Here is a 20865-nt window from a genome sequence, read left to right as displayed (position 1 = left end):
CAACATCTATTGGCCCTTAGTTGCATTGCCCTGATCCCTTCAGAACAGCCCTGGTCTTGGGGTGTAGGGCGGGTTCATGCTGTCTCATATACTGTGTGGGTTCATGCTGTCTCATATATAGTCCCGGGACAGGAGACATGCTCTCACATATTTCACCCATGCATTCGCACCCTCTTCTCGCCTGACCGTCCTTCTTCCTGAAGGACTGCGAGTGCGCACCCCCCTTCTCACGAGTGTGTCTCAAGCCCCGGGCCCGCACCCTCCCTGATTCGGTCACAGACCAGCGCCTCGGGCCGTTTTTCTCCTAAGCGCTGCAGGAGTCTGTTATGAAGCTCTGTGGTTATACTGAATAAGCAGCTACCTATGTTATATGACAGCTCTTTAATAATGTAATACCTGCACTCTCACAATTGCTTTATTAACCTTCCTGCTTACTCAAATTTGCTTGAAAATGCAACATTTTCCCACTTTTTTCAAAATTTTCTCGGGGGGAAATCCCCCCGAACCCTCCTTAGGGGGTTCGGGCGTGCTCGCTACGCTCGCTCGCTACGGTGCAGTATGATTATCAGTTTCCGCCTCACCACTTTCAAATGTCACCAGCCGCCCCTGGTGTAGTATATTTTTTCCTAGCTCAAAAAAAGAAAATGCACTGTGCTTATGCTTGTTTGACAGGTGTCTAGTGTAGAGCACGATGGGTGCACAGCTGGCGTGTATGTGGGTGTCTGGTGTAGTGTTGCCTGTATGAGAGGCTGGGTTCACAGCTGGCGTGTATGTGGGTGTCTGGTGTAGTGCTGCCTGTATGAGAGGCTGGGTGCACAGCTGGTGTGTGGGTGTCTGGTGTAGTGCTGCCTGTATGAGTGGCTGGGTGCACAGATGGTGTGTGGGTGTCTGGTGTAGTGCTGCCTGTATGAGAGGCTGGGTGCACAGCTGGTGTGTGGGTGTTCGGTGTAGTGCTGGGTGCACAGCTGGTGTGGGTGGTGCAGAGCCAGTGTCAGTGAGACCCCTGCTTCCCAGGTATCATTGACAGTGTTGGGGTCTCTGAATGTGTGTGAGGGACAGAACGCCGCCAGGCAGGCGGCGAGGGGGCTGCTCCCTCGTTGGCATGTGGGGACAGCCGGGTGCTGGTTGGTTGCAGGGCGGGTCTCTTGTGAGTACCACAGCGCTAAATAGCGGGACCCCAACACCAGAGGGCACAAGACTGTACCTGCCTCACATACGTCTGTAAAACAGTGTCTTTTGTCACAATAAACTGACTAAAATGTGTTTTCAAAACGAAAAGTTGTTCATTGCAATCAGTGACGTAACACTAAATGATGGGACCCCTGCAGAATGTGATGAGGGGCCCCTCAGTCTCATATGTCTCAAAACTATTAATTGACTTTGGGCTAAAAGGGGCACACTTGAAGTGTTTTGGGGTGGAGGCAGGGGTGGAAGGATGGGGCCTCCTTACACCACAGGAGCCTGCGTAACGCCCCTGCCAGTGAACTATGAAATTACGAGAAGTTCAAACAACAGTAACAACGAACATATGCTTTTTAGGTCGAGGACTGAAGGCTGCGCTTGCGTAGTCTCCGGGAGGAGATTTATTGGCAGTGTAAATGACAATGTCATTTATTTATGATTAAAAAAAAAAGTCATGAGCTATGCCAATAGCTCTACCTTTAATAATGCCGAGACCATTGCATTGTAAATGCTTGTTTAACCAATGTTATTGGTCCTTGTTTCCGTCTTGGGCAATAAAATACGTTTCTGCACACTATCATTTTGGCAGTGAAGAAGCACTTTTACTTTCAAAGCAGTGTTACGCTATGTGCATGTTTGTGCCAGTTCGTGTCCCATTTCAGCAGTACACGGTATTCCCAGAGTACATGAGAGTAGCTCGTATGTGGCATCCATGCTGCTGGCTGCTTGGCTAGTCTGCTTACAACCCGGTGCTGTGTTGTACTCTAGGTTCTAGCCCAGTAGGAGACTAGTGATTGAGTCCTCCACACACTGTTTAAGTCTATCTTTAGTTGCTATTGTCTACAGGTAGGCTGTCACGCTGATAATGTTGAGATGTTGGTATTCCGGTTCAAAATAGTAGTTGTGAAGCATCTTCCCATAAAATGTGATTCACATCCAGGGACTGTCTTGTTAGATGGAGAGTTCATAGTTTTAGACCTGACAATTTGTATTTGATATGCTTGCTGGGTCAGTCAGGTGTTCTTTCTCACTGTACTAAAACATCATTTCTTCCCATTGCCTGTGACTGTTAGACATTAAGTTGAAGTTGATTCTTTAGCATTTCATATACGACCTGGCCAGAAAAGAGCATAGCCTTGAAAAGGTATTAGAAAGATAAAGGCTAGCTGTCTAAATTGAGCTTGTATAGCGTGCATGCACGACAGATGTCTTCTTGGCACTTAGACTGTTCATTAGGCCGGGTGACTAAAGATTTGTTGGAGCAGAAGCGCTTACATTGCATTTCCGCTACCAATCACCAGTAGACTTCAAACAGTTCAATACACTGCGGCTTCCGTCCACTTGAGCCTATGCTTATTCAGCCTCATTTCTCCTGCTGCCATTACTTTGCCTACTAGTCACAAAGCTCATTTAGCTCAAATCACTTAGCTTGGCACACAGAGACTTGCTCATGTGCCCTGCCTTCATTTCTCAGAAATACCTCTCTGCTTTTTCCAGAGACTTAGTCCTCCACTGATGAGCATCTCCAAGTGCAGTAGTACAAGCGCAGGGAACTACTTACCTACTGCCTGGCATGCCGGCTGGCATGTAAGGCAGCAGCAAAGGACCTCCACTTCTGTCTGCGCGTTTCTGTACGGTGCCCCAGCTGTGGTTTGGGGTCTTCATTTCTGTTTCCAAGGTCCCCCTTCCAGCTGTTCTTTGGCCTGCCTCTCTTCTGTTTGCCTTCTGGGGTCCAGTGAAGAGCTGTTGTTGTGTTGGACCCGTCTTCTCTTCTGATTGTGTATCCTATCCATCTCCTTCTCATAATTATGGTGTCCATGCTTTCTTGCTTGCATCTAGTGAACAGATGGAGAGGGTTTGCAGCTAGAAAATGTGCAAGATTATTCTCAGGTTACTGGTTTTGAAGGCTCACATTTTGGTGCCGTGTCTTTTTATCATCCGCCAGCATTCTGATCCATACAACAGTGTACAGAACACAGCTCTTGTAAAGCCTCAGTTTGGTGTTGGTGCTGTTTTGAGATTACCTCACATTGTGTTGGTGCTGTGTTGAGATTACCTCACATTGTTCAGCATCCTGAAGGCATCCAGGCCATGTTCAGTCTGCTCTTGATGTCACTGCCTTCCCTTCCATCCTGTCTGATAGTACTGCCTAGGTAGGAAAAGTATTCAGTCATGACTAGGTCCTCTCCATCCACTTTGATTGGTGAAAAGTTTAGGATGTTCAGTGTCATGACTTCTGATTCCTTAAAGTTGATCTTCAGGCCCACTTGATGTGCATAGATGTTGAGACACAACTCCTTTTCCTGCATATGCTGGTATGGGTGCGAGAGCAAGGCTGGCCCATCCACATAGTCCAGGTCCTCCAGTGCAGAGAATAAGGTCTATCTGATGCCTCTGGCCTGGTCTTCAGTTGTGTCGCATCACCCAGTCGATTACCAGATTGAAGAGCAACACAGGCATCATGCATCCTTTGCTCACATGGTCTTTAATTCGAAACTATACTCACTATCTCCTACCTTGCAGGTAAAATTGTCCTAGAAGCTCTTGCTGAGGAGAACTATCTGCTGCGGTATGTCATACTCACAGCAGACCCCAGAATCTGTCATTGTGTATTTCGTCAAGGGTTTTCTTAGAATCAATGAAATTGATGTAGATTTGTCTCCACACAACATCATAGAGCAGTGCACGGAGTGGCAGAGTAAGGGTCTGATCAACACATCATCTGCCCTCTCCAAACCTAGCGTGTTCTTTTCTTAACTGCATGTCCACTGCATTGTAAATGCACTGTGTAGTGATTTTCGCCAGGAGTTTACTCTGGATTAACAGAAAGGTGATTCCATTCCAGTTGGTTAATGTTCATCGTCAAGATTCCAAACAGACAAGCGCAGTCGCGATCACCGCACAAGTGTTGCTTCTTAGGAAGGCACCCTCTCTGAATGCCAAGTGAAAAGTGCTTGCTGTTTGTTGCTTTCTACAAGTTTTCTCAAGAATTGATCAGATGTTGTTGACCTATACCAAAGCGAAGATGTGTTAAGTTTTCCCCTACTCCCTTAAGTAGCTGCCTGCATGCCTCTTTCTTCAAGCACAGCCCTTTTGTTCGATCAAATTGCCAAGGAATCTACAGCCACCCAGTCTTTCACCACCACCCTATGCTCTATTCTCGTCAGCCTCCACCAGTTACCCCGCTAACCTCACCTGATGTCCTCCACTAGGATTGAGCCATAATCTCCATCCTATTTCTTCTGCTTGTCCATTCACTCTTCTCCAGAATATCCCACCTGCGATGTTCAAAACATGCTTCAGAGAGCACTTCACCCAGAGGAGATGGCCGTTGCCTACCTAATCAGACAAGTAGACCGCAAGCGACAACACACAGGGACCAAGAGGGGTAAGAAGAAAAGCCCCAACTTTGGAGCACACGCTAGGCTATTGGCGAACAAGTTAATAATGGTATTATTTGTCAGAAAGCCATACATCCTGATTGAATTAACTGTTGCAATGGTCCCACTGTCCATGCTAACTTGGGTTGGTACTCAAGTGTTGAAGTATCTTTCCATCTTTCAACCTGTGATGCAGGATTCTAACGCGTCAGGCTAATGAGATCTTACACTACTGTTTCTGTTTACACCCTGCAATCCTGCATTGCTGTAAATATGCACAATGTAAACGGCTGTGTACATAAGCTTGCATGCAGAATTTTAATCATGCCTGGCCAACTACCAACAGAATATACTGCCCATAGAAGCTATTTGTAGTAACCTGAAAACTTGGCATATGTCCATTGGCAACACATATTCTGGATTTCCAAATCACTGCAGTACTGACAGTATAATCATTTTTTTTTATAAAAGCACATTTATATGAGCACAGTGGAAATCACTTCTCGTGTTTTAAGGAAAACAAGCTTACTCTGTGCCTGTTCACATTCTACAAGCCTTACTGAAGGATCCATGGCGAAGAGTGTGCACCAAGATTTCAGGCCCATTAATACAGTCTTGATTCTGAAAATTTCAGTGACTCATCCAGCTTTTTATGCAGACATGTGAACATATCCGCCTTCTGGCACACACCATCTGTTGCTGGGCACACACTGACGTACTCAAACTCTATCACAAAATGAAAAATAAGAGCGGTTTGGCTGTTCAAACCTCATGGTGAAAGCCTTTCATCCTCCCGAGGCCCTCTATAAATGACCAATTTAAACTTACATACAGGTAATAATATACAGTGCTTTCCATAATGACGCCATCTAAAAATTGCTGCTTTGAATTGGGAGCTTCGGTACCTCCAATATTCTGACAGTTTACAGGCACTGGTGAGCAGTGAGAGTTTCCAACTGTCACTAGAGGTTCAGTGGGCAGGTGAGGTGCAGAGCTCGGCTGTCCCACTACTCAGATGGTGCCTTAGATTTACCGGCGCTTGTTCTCTCAATTGCTTTTACCACAAGAAAATGAAAGTGATTTAGGCATGTGTATTGCAGTGAGAATTGGAGCTCATCTGCTGTAAGCATCCTGCAACGTTGGCATCCCTTCAAAATCGGAAGGATAAGGCAATGGGCACCGCTGCTAGAAGGCAGGCAGTTATTGGAGAATATGCAGAAATCTGGTTACTGGACACTTCTACCCTCTGAACATCTTTTGAGTAATGCTGCATGATAAATCAATTAAACTGCGACAGGACAGACTACAAACAGCATAAAGTTGCTCGTAACTGCATATGTTGCCATCAGTTATTCCAAGTACACGTGCGTACAGGTTTAAAGGACACACCTCCCAACTGTCATGGCCTAAGCAATGTGTATTTGTGTAGGTGTGTGTCTTTTTTTTGTTTTAAGTCTGATTCAAAGATTACTGTAGCAGTCTCTGCACCTTCATGTTACACGAAAAGTTAATTTTCAAAATACATACATAGGTAAACATAGGGGTTTTTGGTCCACCCTTTTCATTCATTGGTCCGTTCCAGTCTCATTCACATCTTGCTGCTACCCACCACAGCATACAGTATGGGACAGTGGTCTAGACCCCTTCGTCCATTGGCTGTCTTGCACGTGAGTGAAGGCGTTTTCCTCATCACGTGAACAGCAGCCAGAAAAGGAGCACACTTGAGCCCTGATTGGCCTTGGCTTATTTGGTCACTTCTTTATTTTTATATTGATGTATTTTTGCAATTTTGTTTTTTAACTCATTGCAAGTTAGCAAAATCATTATATGCTTGTCAAGGTCAGACCTATTGGCTTTGCCAGTGCTTTTTAATGTTTTGTTTATTTAAGACCTAGCTTGACAGTGCAGTTGACTCCATGATTCTTGTTTCCAGTTTCTTAAAATAAACCTAACTGGCTGTAGCTACGCCCAGAGGACTATGCCTCTCACCCATGCAGTTGGTTTGTGGATGTCCTTCCACCTCCTACAGAGTACTTGCATTAATATGCATGGGTTACTGTGTTACATCTCAAAAGTACACTGAATGATCACACATTATATTCTTTATATGCTGTGTATACAACATGTTTCCTGTTTAATTTCTGGAGCAGCCATTTCTGAGCATATTTGCCCAAAATTGTCAATTGTCAATTCTAATTTTATTCTAATACAGGAGTCTAATGTCCCTCTAGAGGGAAGTAGATTTGTGAGTGTGGATCATTTGAGAGTATCTATTGTACTGTGAGCTAATGAGTTATTATTCTTGTCGGTTTTCCTAGATCAGAACCGGAGGAAGATCCTTCTCCTACCTCGCTGCCAAGACCTGGAACACGCTGCCTCTCCACCTCAGGCAATCCCCTGTTGCTTACCCAATTCAGGAAGGATCTCAAGACCTGGCTCTTCGACTGGACCCCAGCGCCCAGACTGATAAACAGCTCCCCTTCCCCACCTCAGCACCTTGAGACCCTCACTGGTGAGTAGCCGCGCTAAGTAAACCCTGATTGATTGGTTGTGAGTGGATGGACCACAGAATACAGCCTAATACTTGCCTTTTGTGATGTCTTTTGTATAAGTTGTCTCTTTAAATCGCATTTTGGGACCCGAAGTGACTTAGATTTCCAACTCGTCTGGAGCTTGGGCTTAAGGCATCAAGTGCACTTTAAAGAGCTCCTTGTGCTTTTATGAGCTCCTCCGAGATTCTTACCCGTTAAAGGGTATTTATTTATTTCATGGATTCTCAGATCAGGCATCCCAGGTTTTGAGAGCATGCATGTATTGCAAGGACATCATGCCTTGGAAGTTTAGGGACAGATGTCCTTTCTTTATACAGGAAGACACGTTTTCACAGTATCTCATTCCATTTGAAGATGGTATTGGTTATTTGTTACTTCTGTAAGGGTATTTGAGGTGATAAACGAACCGAACCCGAGGCATTAGAGCGCTATACACAAACACCAGAAAAGGTTGCACTTTTTTGGGGGGGGGGGGGGGGGGAGATTAAGGTATTTGCCCAGAATCACAGAATGTTGAGTAGAAGGTGGGGTTTAGACTTTGTTGCCCAGTTCCAAAGTCGGCTGAACTAGCCACTAGACCACATCTGCAGACAGGCAGTGATAAGCTGGCTGGGGGGGTTCTTCCATAATTCTGGCCTGCCGGGGAGTTAAATTCTTGGCAGAGGTAAGAAAACGGTTAGGGCAAGTGGAGCAGGTACAAAACACAGGAGAAAGTTGCCCTTTACCTGCTTGCTAAGGATCCCCAACGGTACACATGGACTGAATCCATAATCGACTAAAAGCCCAGTTAGCTGGCAGAAGCTGACTATTGTCAAATTTTAAATGTTGCAATTTTAAGGCTGTTTGATATTAATTGATATGGATTGTTTTTGTCTAGTTATTTTATAATGGGAAGATTGAAAAGATTTTAATTAATCATACAATAAAACATTTTTGACACTTTAGACCACATCTCTTTCCCAGTTTGGTGTAGATGGTCCGACCATTTTATCAGTATACAGGAGTGTTTAATTTAACAGAATATCTGCTTGTTCAACGGGCGTGTTTTTCAGAAATCTATTTGTGTTATAAAAAAATGTAAAAGTCCACTTTTGGAGCAATGCAGTGAGGTGATAAATCACAGCAGTTTTCTCTTTATATCGGAGCTCTGATAATAGCTTCTGATTATCTTATCAGGGTTTGGATTCGAGCAAGATACTAATTTAATCACCTTCCTGCCAATCTGCATGCAGGGACTGGAAGTTGGCAGGAAGTGGTAGCTCTGGTGTTGGAATGTCTTTTGAATCTGTACATGCACAAACTAATTTGTAAAAGTACTCACCAGCCACTCCAATCTCTATCCACCCTGAAAAAGGATGGAAATTCACTACTGACAAGGGTAGGAGTAAAATATTTTCATGTGGGTCGAGAGGTGGAGGAGTTTAGGAAAAGTGAATTTGTGTATAGCTCAGCAGATTATACAAGTGTGTGTGTGTGTGTGTGTGTGTGTGTGTGTGTGTGTGTGTACATTTACTCAAGCGAAAATTAAATTCACAAGTTTGCTAGGAGTACGGGTTTCTAGGCTTAATTCTGTAAACTCTTCTGAATTCCTAAAAGTTGTAAATCTGCAGCATTGTAAATACATATATATACGTGTGGGTGCCGTTTTGTGTCATTCTTTAAGGAATTGGGATTCTGATTTATTATCATGTTGCCAGTTGTGGTATTATACTGTTACACCATTATTCACCTTTTTAAACAATTATCATTGGCATACATCAAACCCTTTTTTAGTAAATGAGGCATCAGAGATATTGTTTTTAAAATGGCATAACATTGTAGCAAAACATTGTTGATTTGTGTTTTTTATGTATGTTTTAATCTGAAAGTAAGCAATCACCAGTGTCCCAGTTATGTGCATGCATATATTTGCATATCATCATGGAGTATTATGATTAGCCACAAAGTTACATTTTGCAAGTGTGAACACATCTTTATGCTTGAACCCCTGTCAGTAATTCAAAGTGAGGTCCCAGGTTACTGCATTTCATTAGAACTTTCGGTTAATGAATCCTATATATACAAGTTTGAGCAACGTATACATTTAAATGTAAACCTTTTTGTAATTACATATAAACCTCTTTCCATACTATGCTACTCCAAACTGGCAACTATTGACTTTGTCCTGTAGGGTGTTGCCTTAGCCTACGTGTCCAGTGGACAAAATAAAGCCGAACACTTGTGGTCCTTGACTCAAAATAATATGTGACAGGACCTCCAAACCCCTGTATTTTGGAGCGGTACCAGGGGATGCGTGGATTACTAGGGAATTGTTTTGTGGGTCACTTTGACAAATATGTAACTAAGTTACAGTGGCCACTAGTCCTAAATTTACTTTTGTACATTAAATAAGATCTACCAAATAAAAGGAGTCTGTAAATATTGTATGTGGACATGAATGTACATCAAACGAAGCAGCTTCGTTGGATTGAGGCATTTAGTGTTATTTCCCAGGGCAACTGATTAGGCCTGACATGAAGTTCCCCAGGCTGTGTTGGATAGCTGGAACTGAAATAGACCGTTCTCCCTTCCTTCTGTTGTATTAGTCAATGGCGGAAGACCAGCCACAGTGCTTCACGGCTGTTTTCTTTTGCAATCTCAATATTAAGTTAAAAAGACAGTGAAGTCTTCTCTTTATGACTCTGCCATTAAAGTATAGAGGAATTGCTTCACAGGTACCGCCATAGTCTTTGGCTATTTTTTGTTATGGGTTTATAGAGTTTTAACAGTGTTTGGAAGGCAATGAAGCACAAGGCAGTGAAGGTTTCTAGCCATAGTGTGATATTAAATATTTTGTAGACTGCTCTTACACAGAGTGTCACTCAATATTATTATATAGGAAAATGGATTGATGTACTACTTTCTAATAGAAACCTGTAGGAAGGTACCAGTCGCACCCCTATTGTCCCTGAGAACTGGCTTCAAGCGGGGGGGAGGGGGCGTTGGGTACAGAAGGGCTATTTTTGTGTGGACTGGTAGCGCGAGCTGTGTGGCTGTAGAGGATGAATGACCCTCATGTTCTCCCCCAAAAGTATGATGGTAGATGCCAGGTCATCGGTCCTCGCTGCTGGCATTTATTGTGACTGAGGCTGCAAATTTGATCTTTTGTAGCAGTGCAGTAAACATTGCTGGCTTAATCTTGTTTGACAGGCAGTTCCTGAAGTCTGTTTCGTATATGTACCTTAAATACTTTACGGACTTGACATTTGCTACAACAAAACTCCTCGGCCCAAAGTGAAAATATAGCCCTTTCATATTGTTCAGGAAGTATGTGTCCAGGATGGCGGGTTCTTTATCTAGTCGTCTGTCTGTGTCAAGTTATTCCTTGAATATTTAGAGAATATATGGAGGTATATGTGTTATACCACATACTCAACCATGGGTAAGGGGGGCTGGGAACACCCCCCCCCCCGTGTGAAATGTGTGCCTTGCTTGTCCAGCACAGTAGCCAAGTTGTATGTAGGTTTAGGAAACTAAAATAAGTCCCCTCACATCTCAGTGATAGAGGGAGAGTGCTCCATAATTGGACCCATAAACATTGAAAGGTCTACTTCTGGCTTCCCTCAAGCGAAAACCTGACATTTCTACAAAGCTTTGAAGAGTGGACTGGCCAGTATTTCTGGAGTTCTCTGTAGTCTGCCTTTCTGAGAGTGGGGGTCAATGTGAAATCAGTCGTTCTAATTACTATTGAAACACTCCTCTATAGATTTCTGTTAATGAGGCGCACTTTGAATTATGGTTTTGCTCTGTTCCTTCAAGGTCAGTAGATGACTGATATGTCCTTCATGCTGATTCTCGAAGATGACTTCCGTGTTCTGTGGTGTTGGCTCAGTCGGGTAGAACTGCAGTTCTGTATATTGCACTGTTCTGAATCTTGCCAGACTTGTGCGGGTCTTTGAGACCATTTTAAGACAATGTGTTTTGCATGGATATGATAGATCAAATATTTCTGCCTCCAGAGATTTCTCTTGTTACTTTATCAGAATGGTTTTTAATATATAGCCGGACCAGCGTTCACGTTTGTTCATTCTTTCATAGTGTACTTCTAGTTCGGTAATGAATACTTAGGAAGCTCAAGCATGTTAACTGATTTGAAGAATTACCGTACATTTTTTAAATTAAACCGTGCAAATGATGATACTCCAGAGAAAATCTTGCCAAATGCAAACTTCATAATGTTCCCTGTTCTGTGCTCCCAATAAGCGAGCGGACCCCAGTAGTTTTTGGCAAGTTTGCTTGTGCAAACGGACCTCCTACAGCTGACTAGCTTTTTCAGGTGGCCTTGAATCATTGGTTTTACCACATCACCTATTAAGCTCCACCACACCAAGGAGTGTTTTGACCCTCATCTTCTCATAGCCTATTCAGACAACCAGAATTTCAGCTGCCTTCTAAATTCTGATAATGAAGGAGAGGTTGGGGTGGCAAAAAATGAAGTTCTTATTGGAGAATTTTTTTAGGGCTGAAACAGTTTTAAAATGAGAATAAGATGTGAATGTTTCAGCGACACTGCACTGAAGCAGCAAGTCTTTCAGTTGCAAGTTCAACTCTGACTGATCTCACCCTTGCAACCAGGCGAGTTCTTTGGTGGTCGTAGGTCACTTGCGAGTGCCTGAACAAAATCCTAACCATCTTTGGCACTAATTGCTTTCTTTTTTTGTTGATCTCCTGAGGGTCTTGAAGTACAAATGCCGGGAGTCTTTGAGTGTGTGATCAAGTCAAAAGTAGTTTATTATGACCATAGTCTTTAAACGGGTGCAAAGGGCAATATCACAAATTTAAAATATTCACATATAGACGATAAAACATTATAAAATTGTTCCAGTATTGGTTAAAAACTCTTACATACCCTTATACTTGTACCAGCACCAATAAAATTGCATTTAAAAGTAAAACTTAGCATTTACAATTAAAATCTATTCATTTCCCTTATTTGAGAATAGTTTCATTAATTTAAAATTCATACAGTCCTGCAGATTATTCCTGGTTTCTTAAATCATTCAATACCACTTTTATGTATTTCCCAAGTGCAATTGCAATATCAATGGAGGGAAGTTCAGTTAATAAGTCCACTGCCTGCGCCCTGGTTTCTATAGCATATTTTAGGAACACAGGGCGCAGCCACAGTTTCCGCTGTTCCAGTAGTGTCAAGCAATCCAGTAGGATATGTACCAGGTCTCCTTTGCCTCCCAGGTTACACCTGCAACACCCTTTCTGGTCTAACATTTTCACTTTCAGGTCTTTGTTTGTTAACCATGGGTTAGTTCCAATCCGCAGCCTTAATATCTCCTGCCTAAAGCCGCGGTTGGGCAGGGTGTCTAGGTAAGGAAACCAATTTTCATTTTCCCAAGAGCTCATCATGTGTGTTACTGATTTCTTTTTCGCTAAATATCCCATATCAATCAATCCAGATGTTTCCTTCCCCTTAAATTTCAGCTCACTCCTAGTACAAAGTACTTGTTGCGATTCCTGGGTCACCTCTACCTTTAGCCTTTTACAGATTTGGGTCAATCTTTCCATACATGTTTTTGCCCACTTAAGCTCACTCTTTTGAATTTCATTCCTGCACCATTGTGCTACTTTTTGCCCGTCTGGGTCTTCAAGACGTTTCCAAAATCTAAATATTGCCATTTGTATTTGTATCTCCCAGGACTTTGTGCCTATTTCTCTCCTTATGGCTTGTACCATAGATGATTGTGGGAGAGAGAGGAGACCTTTGAGGCATTTCCCCTCCACCAGGTCCCAGGCTCCCTTACCGCTCAAATAAAGGATTTCTGCTCCATACAGGACTTGGGGGGGGGGGGGGGGGGGGGATCATTGCCTCAAAGGCTCTTAGCATTGGACGATGTGACATCTCTCCGTAGTCCCTATTGAACATTTTTAAGCCACATATTGAGTGTGCTTTTGCTTTTTGTGTTTCCATATGCGTATACCAGTTTAGTCTCTTGTCAAACCATATACCTAGGTAGCGATACTCATTAACCGTCTTCAGTTTAAGCTCGCCTAGGTACCAATTAAATTTACTTATTTTTTTTCCCAAAACATAGGATCTTTGTTTTGTCTAGGTTGACAGTTAGAAATTTGCTAGCACAGTATGCGTTAAAGGCATTAAGCTTTCTTTGGAGGCCTCTCTGTCTGGTCTACTTTTACCAGGTCATCAGCATATAGTAAGCAGGGCACCTTGTTTCCATCCATTCTGGGGCTTGCACTCCCCTCAACTTCTAGGGAGGCCGGGAGATCTGACAGGAATATAGAGAATAGTTGTGGGGCTAAAACACATCCCTGTCTTAGACCGTTATCTATGGGGATATTTTGCGTCAATGATCCCACCGTATCCTTGATGACTTGCGCCCAGTTTCCCCTATGTAGTTCCATTATTATAGTTAGAAGTTCACTGGGGATATTTAACTTCAATAGTCTTTCCCATAGGCATACACGGTCGACTGAATCGAACGCTGCTCGGAAGTCAACGAAACAACAGCATCATTTGCCATTTTGTTCCGTTGACTTCTTTGCCATAGCCCACAATGCAAGTCCATGGTCTATTGTCGAGTGACCCTCTCTAAATCCTCCCTGTTCTATGGGGACAATTTGGAACTTCTTTACCCATGCGTTAAGTTGGTTCAATACTATTTTTGAGAAGACTTTTTCTCCTATGTCTAGGAGGTTAATCAGGCGATAGTTTTGTGGTGCCTCCATGCTTCCTTTCTTATGGATTGGCCTGATTATTGCGCCCTTCCAGTTAGGTGGCATATTGCCTTCTGTTACTATAATATGGAACATCTGTGCAAAGAATCTTGCCCACCACTTTACTTCTGATTTCAGTATTATTGCAGGAAGGTTGTCTGGTCCTGCCGCACGGGTTAGTTTCAGTTCACTTATTGTGTGTTCTACTTGTTTTGCATTAAATTTAGCTTTGAACTCTTCTGATATTACTTGCCATTTTTGGGTCTCTACATGCTCTATCGGGACTCTTGCCCCGTACAGTTCCCTTATATACTTCTCCCATGCTGCCTCACTAACTACACATTTTAGTTCGCCGTCTGTTGGACCAATTGCTGCCTTTACCAATTTCCAAATGTTTCTAAGGTTTTTCTCTTCAATTGCTTCCAACAGATTTGACCAACATTTCTCTTTAAATGACCTTTTAGCGTCATTGACCATTTTTTTTATGGTCTCTTTTTAGCTTGATTATGTGATTCTGTCTCTCATGGGTGAAGTTCTTTTTTTGTCTTCTTTGTGCTGCCCGTATCTCCCTTTTTTTAGATTGGCACTCGGCAGAAAACCATTTTACTCGACTAGGAGGTTTCCCACTGATGTTTTTGTCCATGTTTAGTTCTATTTTTAAACCCCCGACTACTTCCTCTAGTTTGTCTATGAACCATTTCAGGTTTTTGTTCTCTAGATTTTCCGGCTCCATTTTAATTTGCATAGCTGTCAGTTTTACCTGATATTCCTCCGTGAGTCGAGTTGTCACTCGTTTGGGATACTCGACCTCCTGGGGGATCACTTTTTTTCTGGGCATAATTCTTCCCCCAAATATTGATAAGTACAGTAGGTTATGGTCACTGACCTCTTTTTGTTCTAACTTAAAATCCTGTACTAGGGGAAAATTCCAGGCTTGTATAAACATGTAGTCAATCAGGCAATAATGTGAGCCTATTTTAAAGGTCTTCCCTGCTGGGCAATCTGTTTTCATTCTACCATTCAAGCTTTGGAAGCCCCTACCTCCTAAGAAGTGTACCAGTTCTGATTCCTGTTTCGATATCTCCCCTGCCGGGAAGCTAGCAGGATTAATTCCGTACACCTCTAACAGTTCTCTGTTCCAGAGGTCAGCCTTTTTTGGGTTTAGTTTATGGTTAAAATCCCCCATTATTATCACAGTATCCAATGCATATTTTTCTAGTATTATGTCCACATCCTCTTTAAAGGACCTCATCTCATTCTCATACTCTACACCATTATCCCACTGCATGTATACATTCATTACAGTCAACATTTTGTATTTCTTTTCCACTGTCAAAAGTTCTAGTCTACTGGATTGCACCCATTTACAATTCATTTTTAACGATGTTGCTTCTCTAAGCACTTTTGTTGAAACCAGTGTCATTAGACCTCCCGACGGGCGGCCGTAGTTATTTTTCGTGCCGGACGACTTAATTGTAGGAATCCCTCGATGATTGGGGTTTCGTCGCATGTCCAGGTCTCTTGTAGGCAGGCAATGTCCGCTTTCTTTACTATGTCCTTTATGCTTTCTCGATTTTGCTCATTGCCTAGCCCATTCACATTCCATGTTATGAGACCTAGACTTTGCGGCACCTCCACATCCTATTCTACCTCACTCATGCCACCCTCTTCTATCTCTACCTCTGTATCATTCTCATTTGGGTCACCCCTCGGGCTGTTACATGTGTGTAATTGTGTGATGCACTTTACAGTTATTTCACAGGATTCTGCAAAATACTGCTGACCGCAAAAGCAATTTGTTCCGGAAGCAACTTAGAGGTTATATGTCTGTAGATACATAGGTGTCCTGTATGTTTAGGTTTATTGGCCGATGGAGCGATGTTCACTGCCATGGCATGAAAATCATTTTTTTTAAATTCAAAATTGTTATTGCAAGCATCGGGCACGGTTTTTTGTTTTTGCTCATACTTGCAATCAGCGGTCATAGTAGGTGGGATCTGAGGAGCACGAGGTGCTTTTGTAATTTAAGGAAAACCGTTCCCCTATTTTTTGTGAAAGACAACCGTCCCGGACGGTTAATTCCGATAGTTGAAATGCTTCAGCTGTAGTGTAAGGCAGGCAGGCCCGGACTGGCCGCTGTGGGCACCGGGCAATCCCCCGGTCGGCCGCAAGGGTGGGGGCCGGTTTTGGGCCCTGGGGGCCGTTTTTGTTGCAGAGCCGTTTTTGCAGCATAGCCGAGCACTTTGCCAGGGCCGGTTTTTGTTCCCAGTCCGGCCCTGAAGGCAGGGAGTCTCCTGAGCTGTGTAACCGATGGGAGAGGTGGACAGCTAAACACCTTCTTGCCAGGGTGTCTGCAAGAAATGTAAATGTGCACAACTAGTTGATCTGTAAATGTAAAGGGTCCTTGAAGCCTGTGTTAGCTTTAATTGATGGAATCACTTGAAGCTTTCAAGGTGACACAGATTTATTCTTTTTCAGTGGTACTACAGGTGGGTTACCAGCTGAGATGTGAAGTGTGTGCTTTTAAAAGACAGCTATGATAAAATGGGTATTTACAAGATCTATTTCAGAAGCACCTTTCTATCCTAAAACTTCTGCACATTTTTATAGCAGCCTATCTTATACTGTGTGTAATATGCAAGTTTAAAACAATGACTTGTATATTCACAGTGCTTTTTGTCTCGGACTGTAACCTCGCCACTATTCTCCATTGCACCACCATGATTCAATTCTGTGGATGTCTGGTTACAGACACAGACCTTCGCAATGCATCAACTTAAATCGAGGTTGCATAATGTAGGAAAGTGCATTTCCCATTGATTAACTTAACTTGCATTTATTTTTCATTTAAGCTGTGTACGATTTTATTTGTCGTTACATGGAGATGAAAGACTGAAAAAGGTTACAGAAAAAAATATATACATAATATCGATAGCCTTCATACCGCCCCCATGCTGTCCTCCTACATAGTGCAATGCTCTTTCACCGCTGCTTGCAATACAGAAATGTAAATAAGTTTAATAAGCCATTGGCCGAGCTTGTCAAAGTCCGACCTACGATCTTTCTCTATGCTTGTGCAAATTTAATATGGATGTATTTAGCTATGTGGTATTGTTTTCTGTTGGTGTTAACTCGTTAGTTCCTAATGACCGTTCTTTTAATTCCAGCCATCATTTTTACGCTGTACGGTTAGCGCAGCGTGCCGCGATAATGACGTGGCGGCAGTCTGAACACGAGCACCTGCTTTATCCTAACCTAATCCTCTCTGTTTATAAACAGAACTGGACCCGCCCACACGCGGACCACGCTAAGCCGGTCACCGCCCACCCATCACCCGCCACTGAAGACCCCAGGGATTTACGCGACAGACGTGCTGGTAGGTACTTCATTTAGGTTATTTTAATAAATGCGAAATGTTACTGCCACTGATCAGCACGGGAGGAGGCTTACAGTGCAAAGATTTACCACATGCAGCAGCGACCCGGTAAAGCAGACGGGGGAAATTAGTTGCATTGCCTAGTTAATTGATAAAACTGGACTGCGAGCACGTGATGTAAATAGAGGCAACAGGCTTTTGCACTGAGCTTTTTTTTTTTTTTTTTTTTTACCCTGTAATTTTCTGAGTGGGTGATTTTCTGTAAAGCTTGTTGTACATTTTAATAAAATGGAAATAATAATGTCGTCATTCTGTCGAACTGCTGCTCAGTATTATTGCATGACAAACTCGCCTAGTCCACTGTTGCTAATTTCATATAAAATGTTCTTAGAAAGGAAGTGCAAATGTTAATATTTTATCAGTTGTAGTCTGTATTATTTATAACGCTCAGCAGTGCAGGATCACAATGCAAACTGATAGCAAGATGCTCATAAATATAGAGAGTAATACAAGAACAATCGATGCATGTGAAAGTTACACGCAAGTCACCTCTCCGCGCCATTCATCCTCCCAAACCTATTCAGTAGTGAAAATGAAGAGATACTATAAAACACAAAATGATACATTTCTTGCCCGACTAAGAACATCCTAGCATTCTATAAAAATGACAGCCTCCCAAAAATGTTTTTTGAATCCGATATCTAAAAAAAATTCTACGATGCTATGTATACATGGCTTCCTACCCTTCTTCCCTCCTATCCATTTGTAGTTTCTCTACATTTTATGTAATCTGATTCTTACTTTTCCTTCCTATAGTGCTAGCGTCCTGGTTTCTAAAATTTGATGTCTTTTCCCTTTTTATTCCCTTTTTTTGTAAGGCTTTCCTTACGGTTTTATCCAAGTATTTTTTTTTTGGAGGAGGGGGGGGGGGCATTTCATTAATTTCTGTTCCCCGAGTGGTCCGATTCATTTTTAAAAACATTTTTTTTACTTATTTATTTCTGATCTAATTTGTATACCACATTTCTCATAGACTTATGGCTGGCACTCCAAGTGTATGAGTGCCATAGTATTTTAAACTGGAAGCCCAGGCGCATATACAGCCTTACCTCACCCATGCTGAGACACTGCTCCTGAACAAGCCCTATGGCTTTTGCCCATTTTAGTTCTTTTGTGCCATCCTATAGACAGGATAAGTTGTACACAACATTTTTCAGGTGGTTCTTGTGCTTTGGTCTTCTTTTTAACACAATACTTTTCTTGGTGGGTATGAATCTTCTACTCCAGTGCTTCATTGGTTCCCATCTTTTGCTTATGCTGACAGTAATGGGGCTTTAAGGAACACACATCATTTGGTTCTAATTTGAGAGGCTGCCTCTCTCAAATGATCCTTGTAATGATGTGGTCAATCCACACATCTCAGAAGTGATTAATTTCACCTACATTCTCTAAAGTTAATTATATTGATGGACAAGATACCTTTGTTATCGATACACCTCTGAATTTTCAGGACTTTGTCAACGAAAACTATGCATTTGGTTACACCCTGGTGATTTCTTCTTATTTGCACATACCTTTTGATAGCTGAAATGTATTCTATCAGAGATTGACTTCTTCCTGTGAATGCTTCAGCATCAAGCAATCTCTGGTACCTTCATTGCCTTACATTGGACTTGGGCCCGAGCGGTCCGCAAAACTGTGGTTCAGTCTGAGGTACAATTACAACTTAACCCGCAACTCCTTCTTCAGTGTTTCATAAGGTTTAACCTGCAAACTAACCAGACACTGGCATCACCAGTCTTGCCTTTCAAGGCTTCCCAGAGCAGGTTGAAGTACAGGTGGCATGTGTTTCCCTATTACTATCCCACAAGCATACTGAGCTACATCCCACAGAAAACCCCCAAGACCCTAGAAGGCTCACAGATACAATTGTGTGCCTATTGTGCTGCCCGCTGGTGTGGCCTGGTTCTGGTAGAGGTTACTTCTGGGTCTGTGGTAGGTGCTGAACATCGAGTCACTCATAGATTGGATCTTGAATCCTGTGGCAATGCTTTTCTTTCATTAGGAGCATCACTAATAAGGACCTGAGTCCCCATTGTCTCTGACCAGTAGCTCCAAGGAATAGTCTTGCCTTATCGCAAGACTTGATCCTTATGGGAGGAGAAGAGCACTGTTTGACTCCCTCTTGCCTTGCCTGATGTACAGAAACACCCTCACCTAGTGGTGTAGCAGAGATCTTGTTAGTTGGGCATTTTCAGTTCCTGATTCAAAGCCATGGGTACCTAGGGCATGACCTCCTCCTTGGATTACTCACCACGCCCGTTCAACTTCCACTCATTCTTCTAAGAATGTGGGTAGTGTATGGTATGTTTTCGGTTTACTATTTCATCTACTCTGTCAATCTCATTTCTTTCATTTTTTTTAAGCCATTTTGCAATTTCTTCCCCTCATAAAATAGTCACATTTGTTCAGTTAACGTTTCTTCTTGGCACGTGCAGTTGTGTCTATAACACTGACATATTCTTCGGTTATTAAAATGTACATAAGTGATTACACGGGGTAACAAGAAAAAGGCACTCGGGGATTACATAGTATCTGGGGGGCGAGTCTATACCAAATAGTAATAACTGACTTGATTTCTGCTGTACCTGGGGCAAAGGGTCCATAACGAATAGTAATGTACTAAAAAATAAATAACTGACTTGATTTTTCCTGTTCCTACCTCTTGACCAGATTAATCCTTTGCCACATCTTTATGGTCCGCTACAGTATATCGATGACACACATATTTTAGAAACAGGTAGACCTTCACGCGATCTCCATCTATATATATGTTTCTCAAAGGGTCTATAGCTCAAATTAACACTCTGGGCCCAATCTTTCGAAAACTCATATGAATTTTATAACCTCTGGTGAACTCGCTAGAGAGAATATGCATTGGTTTTGCTGAGAGTAGAATAGAGATCTTTATTTCATCTTATAATTGTGTTAATATGGCAGCTAGGAGTCTGTGAAATGTGCTAATGGGACACATGCTGACAAGTCTGGCTGTCTTTCATAGCACTACTTTTAAGGCCCAGAAAAAAGGGATTGCCAAGTTTAAGGTTTGCCTGGGGGAGCTTGCCAATTGGATGAAGCTCAGCTGCCTGCGGGTAAAACAGAGGTGATGATAGTCGGTAAGCAGCCCTCTCTTTGGTCACACCGGTGGTGGCCGGAGGAACTGGGACCGTCTCCGACCCCTAAGACCAAGGTCAAGAATCTGGGAGTATGGTTCAACGTCTCCCTTTCATACTCTGATCATATATCAGCGGTAAAAAACTTAAGACGTGGCTATTCCACTATCCCCCTGGTGGCCGGAAATAGGCCTTCTGTAGCTGTTCCTTGGGGGGCTCTGGTTGTAGGGTGGGTGGGTGGTTCTGGTACATCTGTTTGGAACTTTTTGGTGTTCTAGTGCGGGGACACTCCGTTGGAGTAACCATGTGCTCTATAAGCTGTATAATAATAATTGGTATCTCAATACATCCAATGTGTCTTTTTACCATAATCTCCTTTTGATCTGCAAAATTGTCCCCAAATTATCCTAGTGTGCTGAAGGGCTTTCTTGGCAGGGTGTTCCATACATTTCTAGATATCAAAGTTGGGTATTGCC

The 20865-nt window shown here is 42.7% G+C and overlaps 1 protein-coding gene across 1 annotated transcript in view; it reads left to right on the top strand.

The window, feature by feature from the left end:
• SLC7A1 (solute carrier family 7 member 1) overlaps positions 1-20865 on the top strand; it is a 538789-nt gene that overhangs the window by 96269 nt on the left and 421655 nt on the right. The window contains exons 3-4 of the mRNA XM_078657133.1: positions 6881-7074; positions 17120-17216. The gene's annotated coding sequence lies outside the window, so the exon portion shown is untranslated. The remainder of the gene's footprint in view (positions 1-6880; positions 7075-17119; positions 17217-20865) is intronic.

This window comes from Lissotriton helveticus, chromosome 8, assembly GCF_964261635.1.
Source record: "Lissotriton helveticus chromosome 8, aLisHel1.1, whole genome shotgun sequence".
NCBI lineage: Eukaryota > Metazoa > Chordata > Amphibia > Caudata > Salamandridae > Lissotriton > Lissotriton helveticus.
This window is presented reverse-complemented; position numbering and strand designations above follow the sequence as displayed.